This window comes from Sturnira hondurensis, unplaced genomic scaffold (assembly GCF_014824575.4).
Source record: "Sturnira hondurensis isolate 20B ecotype Veracruz unplaced genomic scaffold, ASM1482457v3 Scaffold0001120, whole genome shotgun sequence".
NCBI lineage: Eukaryota > Metazoa > Chordata > Mammalia > Chiroptera > Phyllostomidae > Sturnira > Sturnira hondurensis.
Window position 1 is genome coordinate 4,258,425 of NW_028073751.1, and position 12,653 is coordinate 4,271,077.

A 12,653-nucleotide genomic window follows, 5' to 3' on the forward strand; every position below is an offset into this window, starting at 1 on the left:
ACCTGTTGTTATTCAAACCTTCTCTCATTGGCCCTGCTCCTTTCGTCTCTTCCCCCCCCTCCCACCGGGGGGGGGGGGGGGTGAGGATATCTTAATATTTCCTCCAATATTCCTGTACACTTTGAGTTCTGGACACCATTCTAGATCTTTTCTGCCCCCCCGCCTTGGCTGCACCCTGTATCAGGACCCTGTATCAGAGCTGGGGGGTCCCCAATGGCTGAAGAGGGGGTCCTGCATGTCTTAACAGTGCCCCATTACCCCCAGCTTCCTAGCTGGGCTCCTCAATCATTAGGCCAACAGCTCCTCCTTAATAAAAAAATACATGAATAAATAAATAATAACAGCCATAACCGAGCAGGAAACTGCTTTCCTCTCTTTTCTGTTTTTCCTGCTCTTTCCTTCCAGGCATTGTCCCAGGGTTTCCCACACTGGGCTTGTCTGTAGGTGCCCTCCGTCCCTACCCCCAGCTGCAGGCCTCCACCCCCAGGGGGCTCGAGGTGAGGATGTTTGTGGCCCCTCCCCGCATCTACTCTTGGAGACGCTTGGGTCAGGAAAAGCCTGGAGAGGAGTCACCTCTTTCAGCTTTCAGGAAGGAGGCAGCAATAGCTCAGACTTTAGGGCCAGGGCTGGAAGCAGTCCCCAACACAGTGGTGGGAAAGAAATCAAGGGTGAAGGGAGGAACTGGAAGGTGGAGTGCCCTAATGGGCTCTAATGGGCTCAGAGGCAAAGAGGAGCTGCCTTCTGCAGAAGGTGGGGAAGGAGGCCCTGACCTACCTACACCGATGTGCCTATGAGGAAGATCACGTTTCTTAGAAAGGAGAAACCCCTGAATCACCTTTTCCTCCTTCTGGCAGTCTCATGTTGGTGCCTTTCTCTCTGTCCCTTTGTTTCTCACACTCTTTGTCTCTGTGGCCCCTCTACTGCCTTCTCCTGCACTATCATCTGCCTTACCTGGCTCAGCATGCCTTGGGGTTGTTGGCCAGGAGTGACCCATTCCTCGAGGTTAAGAAATATTGAACCATTCTGCTCCAGATCCAGTGTTCAGGACCACGGAGAGCGCCCCGAGAGGTAGAGGCCCTCTCCCAAAACAATAAAGGAGCTTGGATGGCTTGTGGAGGGTGCGGAGAGCTGGCTGAAGTGGAAGTAGGGAAGCGGTGATGCAGAAAGGGATATAGGGAAAGATCATACCCAGCCTGGCCCTCCGAGGCTGGGTGACTCTGAACTGGGACTCAGAAGTTTTGCTTCCCCACATCAAAGGGCCCCCAAAGAGAGCGGGAGGCACAAGAGCAGCCTGTGCTCTGCGTGTGCAGCTCTGGAGTGCAGCTCTGGCTAGGAAGCCCTGGGAAAACCTTTGTGCATAGAATACGAAACTAAACACATGAGCAGATAATGGTTTGAATTTTTTTTTATCATGGTAAAGTACACACAACATAAAATGTACCATCTTAATTATTTTTCAGTGTACAGTTCAGTGATATTAAATTCAGGTTATAGTTTTTCTTAAGAGAGTGGAGTGACCCTGGGGCAGCTGTTGGGGAGGCTGTGCAGGGTGTATTATGTGTGCACAAGGGGTGCCCACGGGCAGGGGAAGTGGGACATAGGGACAAGGGTCCTGTTAGGCTGGTTCTTCTGGCAGCTGCAGGCGGGGAGAGAAGTCAGGCGGAGACTCCCTGGCCCCAGCTCAGGTCTCACTGGATTCAGGAGTCTTCTCTTCCCTAAAGCAGCTCCCTCTGGATGGAACCTGAAGCCAGATTTCAGGAGCAGTCCAGATGTTCAGGGGAGAGGCAGGGAAGTGGAGCAGATGGGGCCTGGGATTCCTGTGGGGGCTGGAGGGAGGAGGACAGCAGCTGGAGGATGCACTGGGGCATATGCTAGAGCCGAGGTTGGCTCCACCGTGCCACAGAGTGTTCCTGGTATCTGGGCAGAGAGCAGGCTAGGTCATCTAGCCCTGGGTGCTTTCCCTGTACTGGCTACTAAGCTTTGTCCCGAGCTGCCTCTTGCTGTTGGCAGGGCAGTGTACCCTCTGCCACACGCTGTGCCAGGATACTGAAGTGAGCTCCCCTGCCTGTGGGGAGCTCAGTCTTCCCCCAATGCAGAGCTTCGGCTTGGGCTCAGAGAACTCACCCCTCTGTCCTGAGTCCAGAGTGGCCAGCCCCTCTGGCCTGGAGGAGGGAGGCCTTGCTCAGAGGCCTGAGTGAAATGACCCAATCTGTCCACTCACTTTCTACCCCAGAACCCCATTCTTCATCTTCCTACCCAGAGTCTCAGGTTACCTCCACTCATGCCAGCAGATTCTGTGGCTCTTGGGAAGGTGTGGAACAGGGCGAAGGGGTGAAATCAAGAACTGGCATGTGCTCCTGCCTGGCCATGGACTGGGGGCCTGCCCCCTTTGCTGCCTCTGGCTGGGGTCGACTCGCTGTCCTCATGCTGTCCCAGGACCGTGGTCATGAACACAATTTTATAGATGGGTGAATGGAGGTACAGAGCAGAAAATGACTCATGGAAGGCACACCCCTTCACCAGAGCTGGGATTTGAACCTAAGTTCGAGTGGCTCTGGTTTTCTACAATTCCTCCTCCAGGCAGTGGGGTCACAATGGCTCTGCACCCCAACCAGCTCTGAACAAGGATGCACTTTTTCCTGGCTGGACCTTCATTCCGCCCATTTAAAATGTAAAAGGCCTAGCCCTGGCTGGTGTAGCTCAGTGTCTTGAGCATGGGCCTGTGAAGTAAAGGGTTGCTGGTTTGATTCCCAGTCAGGGCACATGCCTGGGTTGTGGGCCAGGTCTCCAGTAGGGGACACATGAGAGGCAACCACACACTGAAGTTTCTCTCCCACTCTTTCTCCTTCCTGTCCCCTCTCTCTAAGAATAAATAAATAAATAATTTTAAAATAGGTTTATCTTGCCTTGGCTGGTGTAGCTCAGTGGATTGAGCGTGAACCTGTGAACCAGAGGATCATGGTTCGATTCCCAGTCAGGGCACATGCCTGTGTTGTGGGCCAGTTCCCAGCAGGAGAAGCATGAGAGGCAACCAACCATACATTAGTGTTTCTCTCCTTCTCTCCTTCCCTTCCCTTCTGAAGATAAATAAATAAAATCTTAAAAAATAAAATAAAATAAGCTTATCTTGAGAAGAACATGTCCCTTTCTGCTGTCCTGTGAGGATGTCACCATCCCCTCAGCACTGGGAAAGGGGAAGTGGGCACGGACTGTACTCTAGACAGAGCTCTGGTTGAGGGCGAGGCAGTGACCAGTCCCCACATCTGAGACCCTCAGGGCGTCCCAGGATGCCCAGGTGCTCAGCAGGAGTGGGCTCCTCTGTAGGCTGCAGTGGTGGGGGAGGCCCCGAGCCTCAGCACTGCCTGCTGGGGAGGGAGAGTGGAGGGAGGTCTGGGCCAGAGAGCAGGCTGTCTGGGTTGGCCAGGGCCAGGCGGCCAGCGCCAGGCGGGCAGAGCAGAGCCAGGCTCAAAGCTCCAGGGCTTTACAAATGAATTTTGCTGAAATGGAAATTTCCACCCATCCCTGAAATGAGCCTGGCAGTGAGGCCAGCCAGGTCTGGTGGGACTGCGGCAGCTGGGGACGTGGACAGGGACTAGCGCCACACTGTGGAAGCCCCTCAGACCTGTGCACCCCTCCCCAGGCTGCCCCCACACCTCGCCTCCTCCATGCCTCTCCCCTGCTCAGGGCCTCTGGATCTCAAGGGACCTTGACAATCCTCTCACCTTTTCATACTTCTCACTTTCTCCCTCAACTACTTCGTGCCTCTTACACCCCTACTTACCTGACACTCCCCCCACCTCCCACCTGTCCTCATGCTGCCCTTTTGCCCTTTACACCCGCCTGCCTCCCACACCCCACCTCCCACACCCACACCCACCTGGCACTCCCCCCACCTCCTACCATGTCCTCACGCTGCCCTTTCACCCCTCACCTCCTCATCTCCCTCATACCTCCAGTCCTGCCCCACTCTCCCCCTCCCATCTACCAGCTCACATTCCTGACACTCAGCAGCCCTCCTCCTTCACCCCTCTCACCTCACCCCTCCTGGCTCACCTCCTTCACCCCTCACACACTTTCTTCCTCCACTTCTCACCCCCATATTTACACGGCACATGTTCTGCTCACCTCAGTTTCTGGAACCCTCTCCTGCTGCTGATACTCCCTCCCCTCCCATGTCACTCCTCATTGCACCTACAGGAGCTACCTCCCTCCCTCATCCCTGACCCCCTTCTCTCCCAAGTCTAGCCCTCCACCAGAGGCCGTGGGAGCCTAGCAGTTCCTGGTGAGGAGCTGGGCTCTAGAGTCCAGCTCCTAACTTGCCCCCTCCTGGCTGCATGAGCCAGGAACTTACCTAATTTCTCTGGGACTCTATTTCCTCATCTGTAAAATGGGGTTTGACTGCTTGCCCTACCTCTGGGGGAGGCTGTGAGGCCTGAGCAGGCCGAGGCTTGCAAAGCCTTGCCCAGCACACAGGATGCGCGATGCGCTCCGTGGGAGCATTGACCTGGTTTGTGGCTGCTTTGTGGTTAACTGATCCTTTGGGCCAGGCCCTTTGCTGGACAGTGCTGGGTGGGCGTGTGTGGGTAGAGTGTGTGTTAAATCGAAAGAGCAGGTGAAAGTATCACAAATAGTCTGCCGGGAGGTGGGGGGAGTGGAATCAGGGGTGAACCTGATCAAGCAGGTCCACAGTGAGGATAAGATTCATGGGATAAGCGCTAACTCAGTGCCCAGGAAGCCTGGGCAGCACCCAGCCTTAAAGAGGTGTCTACCAACGCCTGGCAGTGGCGTGGGCTTCTGCCTCCCAGCTCCCACCCCAGACAGACTGGACCTGACATTCTCCAAGGAGCCAGGATACCCTCTCCGCCCTGGGCCACAGCCACCACAGCTGCTGGGGATCAACACCCTCTGTCCATGGACAATGGGGGGTGGAGGATGGGGGAGGGGTGCTGCCTTCTTGTCACCCCTCAAGAATTGGAGAGGCAAAAGACAAGGGGCTAGATGGGTTGGGGAGAGTTCCTGGAGTGGCATCACTGGCCACCTGTGGGGCAAGTGGGGAGAAAGGGGGCAATGCCAATGGAGGGGGACAAAATGTAGAAACAAAATGTGGGAGGCAGGAGAGGTGTGGGGCCTGACCTGCCATGTGTTCCTTCGGGGGACTTGCTCCAAGTCCTTGAGGCCAGGCTGGGGGTGGAGGGCCAGGGTGAGCCCTCAGGACGTTGTGATGCTGGGAGAGTTTGAGACCCCCACGTGCAGGGAATGGATGGCCTTCTGGAAACTGGGACAAGAAACCTGGGCAGGACTGAGTGGGGATGGTCCTGAGAGCTGGATAAATGGGAACTCCCTGTCAGAGAGCAGGTGACGGGACCCCATGTGGACCTGGGGCAGAGAAGAGGGGAATCTGGCAGGAGGGAGGCGTCTGCAAGCAGGTGGAGAGGAGCTTCAGCCTGCTCCCCAAGGGCAGACTCCGTGGAGCACAGCCACGTGCCTGCGTCCTCTAATTACATGTTGACTTATTACTCATTATTAATTAAACAGGAACTTCCTTCTACCCCAGCCCAAGTGCTGGGCACCAGGCTTAGAGCCTGGGCTGAGTCAGGCCCCCTGGTGGGGAGAAGGTGTGGGGGTGGGATGGAGGTGGCAGGTGAAAGGAGACACAAAGGAGCAGTCATTGGGTGTCCACTCTGATGAGAAGTGACTGGGGTAAGGGACAGGGACAAGGAGCCTGGACGCGAGGAGCTGGAGAAAGGGGGGAACTGTCAAGGCCAGAGGAGGTGCAAGGCCAGGGCGGCAGGGTTCCTGTGAGCAGGGGCGCCAGTGCCCCAGCCCTGCGCCTGCAGGCTCGCTCCTCCGAAGCCTCTGCAACGGGGCCTGTGTCGTCAGGAACCCCGGGCGCTGCGGGGGAGGGGAGCAATCACGGGGATTGAATTACCTTTCAAGTCTAAAGCCTAGATTCTCACAGACCGCCAGGTGGGGGTGCACACTCTCCCCAGAGCATTGTGGGATGCGAGCTGCCACTAGGGAGCCACAGAGGCTGATGCCAGCTCCTTCAGTTCCAGTTTCCTTTCTACAGGAAAAGAGGAGCCTGTGGCCATGGGGTGGGCAGAGTCAGGGGAGGGGATGACAACTGACCCTGCAGGGGTCTGGGGCTGCGAGCCTGCAGCCCCCCAGACAGGACTGGGGTCCTTGGTTAGAACCCTGACTCTGCCACATTCTAGCCAGACATGACATCTCCTTGGTCTCATCTAAAAAGGAGAAAATAATAATGACAACAGCAGCATGAGCTAGCCTGACTATAGCACTGTGCTAAGCACCTTATTTCTTTATATCATCACACACCCCTGTGTGGTAAGTACTGTCAGTCTCCCCATTGTACAGATGAGAAAAGAGGATCAGAGTGGTTAGGTGAGTTTTCTACAGTCACACAGCTAGCAAATGACAAAGGTGGGACTCTGACCCCAGAGCATTACCCAGAGTGATGTATGGTACCCATGCCTCAGGATCCCTGTGAGGGTAAAAGAGTAATGGACATAACAAAATATTTAGCCCAGTGCCTGGCACATAGTGAGTGCTCAAGAAATAGTACCTGTTAATGTTGTTACTATTTATTCACCTCCGCAGATGCTCAGAGTTTGCATTTTATGCTGCTTAGGTACCAGGGGACTGAAGAGAGGATGGAGGAGCTGGTCGTGGGGGTGGGGGCTGGGAAGGCAGCTGCAGGGAGTGTGGGTGCGGGGGCAGGTGTGTTGAGGTGAGAAGCGGGTGCTGGATACAGAAAGCAGGGGAGGGTGTGGCAAGCTGAGTAGAAGATGCGGAAATGACTGTGTACTTACATAAAGATTTTTGCTGGCCTTATTGGCGAGACATCTGGTTTTCCCTGGGCACCCTCTGGGAACTGAGAGTCAGCGTGAGTTCAGAGGCTCTAGTGCCACCACCCCAGCTCTCCTGCACCCACTGGGCTCAGGACACTACCCTGCAGAATGGGGCAGAGGGCAGGGGTCTGCCCTGGAGCTCACCGGGAGGGAGTGGGAGTCCCTTCTAGCTGCTGGTCTGTCTCCTCTCACCTGCTCAGGGCTACAAAAAATGGGGTTTGACTCCTCCATCCGGTCCACCTCCGCATCCTGATCTTCCCTCCCAGGTAAGAGGGCAGGAGAGTGTGAGGAGCCACAGGGGGCGCTGAGTAGACCCCCTCCACGCTGCTCCTTTCCACAGTCACCCGGAGAAGCCCTCCGATGGAAGGCAGCTCACAAGGACCACCAGGAGGCTGCCTGGGGCACCCATCTCTGAGGGGCGCTAAGGCTTCACTGGTCACTTAACGAGTTGGAGAAAAGAGTATTTACCAGGGACAAGCCTCAGGGAGGGTGGGGGTTGGCAGGAACACTTCCACAAGCTGCTGGGCACGGAGGTGGGATCTCCAAGGGGCGCTCAGACTTCAACAATTGTTCATTAAGCTCCTTTCAGAGGAGGGGGACCTGGAGAACCAAAAGGCTTTGGTGTAACTTAGTGGAACTAATGGTGAGGTTGGGGCCAGAGCTGAACTGTTGGGGCTGATGGAGGAGAGGCTGAAGGCTGCAGCTGAGGAGCTGCCCCCGCCCCAGCCCCGCCCAGTCCCCCCATGCAGCCTCTCCTCCGAATACAGAGTGAACAAATCCTGGTTTGAGGAGGAACTGAGTTATTAGCCTGCCCTTGGCTTTCTCTGTTGCAAAAATGCCATGATGGTGGCTGTACTGATTCCCTTTCTGTCTTGGATCATGACTGCCTTCTGTTCACTCATCTATTCATTCTTTCATTCACTCACTCGGCAGATATTGCTAAGCACCTACTAGGTTCCAGGCACCAGGGCTGCAACAGCAAACTGCTTCCTCTCTCCCACTGCTCAGCACCCCGTGTTCTATGGACCCAGCAGAGATCTAGGGCCTTCTGTGTACCTGGATGGGATGGGGTGGGGGTGGGGGATCAGAATGGGACTCAGGCTTAGACTCTGACCTCAGGTGAAAACCATCTCCTTGGATGATACAGAACCAAGGTAAAGTATCTTTTGTGCCTGTCCGCAGCCCAGCACCAGCTCCTCATGCCCTCAGGACCTGTCCAGGCAAGTGTACGTGTGTGTGGGGGTGTGTGTTTCTCCCCATCCAGAGCTCACACTGGGCAGCTGGGTTGGGGTGTGCGAGGCTCCTCCCTCAACCCTGTTGGAGAGCCCTCCTGGGCCTCTCTACCAGATGGGTGTGTGTAAGGTGTGCTGCCTACCGGAGCCAGGCACCGCAACAGGAATCTAAGTCAGCCACTGTTTCTCTCAATCACCTGAGAAGGAGACCTGCAGGAAAGCCAAGAGGCAAGAGGGACCCTGAGGCTTGAAAGTCATCCTGAGAACAGTAAGACAGACACTCGGAGAGCACATGTTCCCCTCCCTCGCCACTACCTCTGAGACTGCTCAGCCAAGCTGCCTGGGCCTCTTGGCATTAGTCCAACACAGAGAGGTAGGAAGGCGCCCCAGTCCTGACAGCCCTGCCCCTCCCCTACATGGCTTGAGGGAAGAGGGGGAGGGGAACCCTGAAGTCAGGTCTTCCACTGCTTCAGACAGTAGCCCTGCCCTGGACCCTCCTGAAAGTCGGAGACCAATGAGAATGTTCACTGAGACTTTGGGGGAAAGGAGCAGATGCCCCGGCCTTCACACACACACACCCCCACCCCGCATTACATCTTGGGGCAGTGACAGCCACATCAGAGGAAGGATGTGGGACTCTGCTGTGACTGGCAAGGGTGTATATGGGGAAAACTGGGGGCTGGGTCTCACATGCCGAGAAGGGGGGGCTATGTCTGCACAGGCATCCCCCCACACTGTCTGACAGAACAAGTTGTGTCTTTGCTGTGTATATTTTTAGCCAGAACTGGAAGGAAAGGAAGTTTGAGGGCCATGCTACTAGCCTCAGCTCCCACTGCCAGCACCCATGCTGCATGGTGCCGGGGTGCGGGAGGAGCCCCGAGGCCCGGCTCCCTGAGAAGGTGGGACAGTGCTCCCGCCCACTGCCAGCATGGGCGCGGGGCATGGTGGCTGTAATGAGGGGACAGCCTCCGGGTTGAGGGCAGGGCTGACGGGCAGCAGTTGCTGCCTCCTTTTCCTGCCTGAACATGCGGCTGTGCACTGGATCTCTGGCAATGAAGGAAACGGTGGAAAAGAAGAAAGACCCAGTTTACTCTCCTGAAAATAGAACTTTGGTAGCTCCGAGGCACTTTCTTCTGTGGCTCTTTGAGTGGAACCCCTGCTTCCTCCTTCAAGGTTTAAATGCCCTGCTGCCTATCACCAGGTGATGGGGGCTGGCTCTTCCTTAGTGGGAGACTTGTATGAGGCATGAGCCCCCAGACCCTCCTCTACCCCACCCTAACCGCAGCGCTCGGGGCAGAGAGGGAGGGCCTCCTCAGTGACCCCACCGCCCCAGCAGTAGCAGGTCTCGCCGGCTAAAACCCCACCGCTCCTGCTATTATTTCTGGGGGTCAGAGAAAGGCAGTTCAAGTGGCAGGAGGGCGTAGTTGTTAGCGCTGAGGCTCTGTATTCAAACGGACCTGGGTTCAAATACTGACTCTTCTACCTACTAGCCGTGTGGCATTGAAGAAGTGGCTCACCTGCTCTACATCTATCTTCTCATCTGCCAAATAAGAATAATTATGGTATGTGTGCCATAGGATTGCTGAGGATTGATTGAGATAATGTGAGAAAATGCACATAGTAAGTGTTCAACTGTTAGTTGATGGCATGTAAAGAGCAGATTCGGCCCTCACCTGGGCCTGAACCCCGCTGTGGCTGATCTCAGGCCCCTGTCACAGAGATTTCCTCTGGGATCCGACTGACCGCTCACCCCGTTACTGCCCCCAATGTCCCAAGCAAAAGGCAAATATGTAGGCCGCCTTGTACCTTCAGAGCTGGAAACGTTGTTCCCTTCAACCATCAAGGGCAGGGTGGGGGAGAGAAGGCCGAGGGGCAGCTCAGGTGGAACTGTCACAGGGGAGAGCCGGAGATGAAAGCAGGGGACTCACTGCCACAGTACATTTTGTAAGAGTTTTTGTGGGTGGTAAAAACTTTGGAGGATCAGCTTGGTGGGGTACACAGACAAACCAGGAGGGCCCAGGAGCCTCCCGAATGTGTATTTCAGCAGAGGGCAGCTGTGAGCAGATTTTTCTGGGGGATCTAAGACCCCACGCTGGTGAAGGACTACGCTGGTCCGGTCTGGACGCCAGGAGGTCTGGGCGTTAGATTTCAGCTGCCTCTCACTCTTCAGGCAGCAAGCTTCCTCCTTAGCGTCCCCACCTGCTCCATGAGAGGTGAGACCAACTGAGGTCCGTGGTCCAGGCAGGGCATCCCCAGGCTCTCTGGAGTCTGGTGAGAAGTAATGGAGAAGAGCCTGGGAGGCGGGTTCCCAGGAAGTGGGAGGGGGACCTATCCCACCCTTTCCCAGGAGCCGGTCCGTCAGCCAACATGTCAGCCAGCCAGCCAGCCGACAGAAACTGAGCTGCATCCCTCCACCAACCCGGGAGGCTGTTACCATGGCAACTTCATATTTATCCACTTTAGCTCCTAATTAAGGGGAAAAGCATATAACATATTGGATGTCAAGGAGTCTTTGTGAGCCTCAATTTAGTGGCCGTGCCTGGATGTCAAACTCAAGCGTGATTGCTGTTAATCACCTTCCAAATTACCAAGACAGGTCACAAAGGGAAAGGTCCCTCAGCCATGGGGGCAGCTGGGCCCAGGGGAGATGATGTGGTGGGGGGTGGGGCGGGAAGATGGATCTGTTCTGCATCATGACCTGGGGGACTGCCGGGTGAATGCTGACTCCGTGGGTGTCCGATTAGAAGGTCTGTGGGGACAGTGGACAGATCTGTTCCCACTGACCCTGAGTCAGGGATCTCCACCCTGGGGACCCACAAGTCAAGGCCCTTGGTCTATAAAGAGGGACTGACCGAGGGATGAACTAAGAAGCATGTAAGGACCATCTGGTGGCCTATGATGTCAGAAAGGAGACTGACAGATGACCAGGGCTGGTAGCTGCAGCTGAACTGAGCGCCGGATGTGTGGATGACTGCCGCATGGTAGATGGACGACCCGAGGGGGCTGCTTAGGAGGGACTGGCAGGGCGGCTGGATTCTCCAGCACGTCTGTGATCTCTCCAGGGAGCTGCAGCTCGACTGGCCTCTCACCCCGGCTCTGGACCCACAGCGTTCTCAGGTGCCAGTTAAAGCAAGCCTTGCAGGGCATCTTGCCTGCCCCTGGAGCTGAGCCCAGAGCCACGTCCCTGGGAGAGGCCTCAGCATGTCCCTGGGGGTGTGGGAGGTGAGGAGTGCAGATTAACCGAGTAGGGTTATGGGTAGGGGCACCAAAGGGAAGATGTCAGCGGAGTGGCTGAAAGCCTCAGTGATGGGGTCGGGCAGACCTAGGATGGAGTTTCATCTTGGCCAGTTCAGCTGTGTGACTTTGATCAACTCACCTACCCTCTCTGTGCTTTGGTTTTCTCATCTGTCAGGCTGGGGTGATAATGACTCATGCCTCCCAGGGCTTTGTGAAGTTTGAACAAAATGATGAATGTGAGAAGCTTAGCACAGTGCCTGGCACAGGGAAAGCCCCCAATAGCTGTTTAGACATTATTATCAAGAGGCAGGCCTGGAAAGGAGGGGCAAGGACATGGTGACTGAGGGCTGGGCCTGGGGCAGGGGGCATTTTCCTGCTATCCCCAAGAGAAGGGACTTGAGTAAGGCAAAGCTGATGAAGGCTGGAAGCTTAGCGTGGGTAGGGGAACAATTGGAACCTACTGGGCCTGTGTGGGTTGGTGTTCAGTCCCAGAGGGGGCGATGGGGAAGGAGGCCTTCATAGTCAAAGTCTTGATGTCACCTAAGGGCCAGAAAGGACCAGAGCCTGAACCCTAGGATGTCACTTAAGAGCCAGGAAGGTTATCAGAACTGCCTGGGATGAGTTCACAAGATTTATTGCCTGTGTTCACCCCAGGCCTGGGTGAGAGCCTCAGTGGTGGGGCTTGGGAGATGGGCTCTAAAACACTCCCAGGAGAGCGTTAGAATCATCCAAGTCTGGGACTCGCCTGGTCAGAACCAGAGGCTGCTGAGGGCCAGAGCGGGGAAGAGCCGGAAGAACCCTCTTGGTCCAGTGGTGGACAAACCCTCCGCCACCACTTCACCACTTTTTAAATCCTCACAAGGGGATATGTTTATTGGTTTTAGAGAGAGGGAGGAGAGAGAGAGAAGGAGAAACACTGATGTGAGAGAGAAACGTGGAACAGTTGCCTCCTGTATGCACCCCACCGGGAGGGTCGAACTTGCACCATAGGTGTGTGCCCTGATGAGGGATTGAACCGGCAGGTGTACGGGGTGATGCGCCGGCCAATCGAGCCACCTGGCCAAGCCCACGTCACCTTTTACATATAGTATCAGGGTTCTGCTTGAAAACTGTCCAAAAAAAGAAAAGAATTCTATAGCTAAAAAGTCTGGGGAATGTCTATTATGGTAATAATAATAATGACAACTCACATTTATTGATTGTCTATTGTGAGCTTGGCGCTGTGCTAAGTGCTTCCCATGGATAGTCTCTTTTAATTTTCTCACTTGGTGTTGAGATAGGCCAACCCATTTAGAAAGCTGAGTAAACTGAGGTT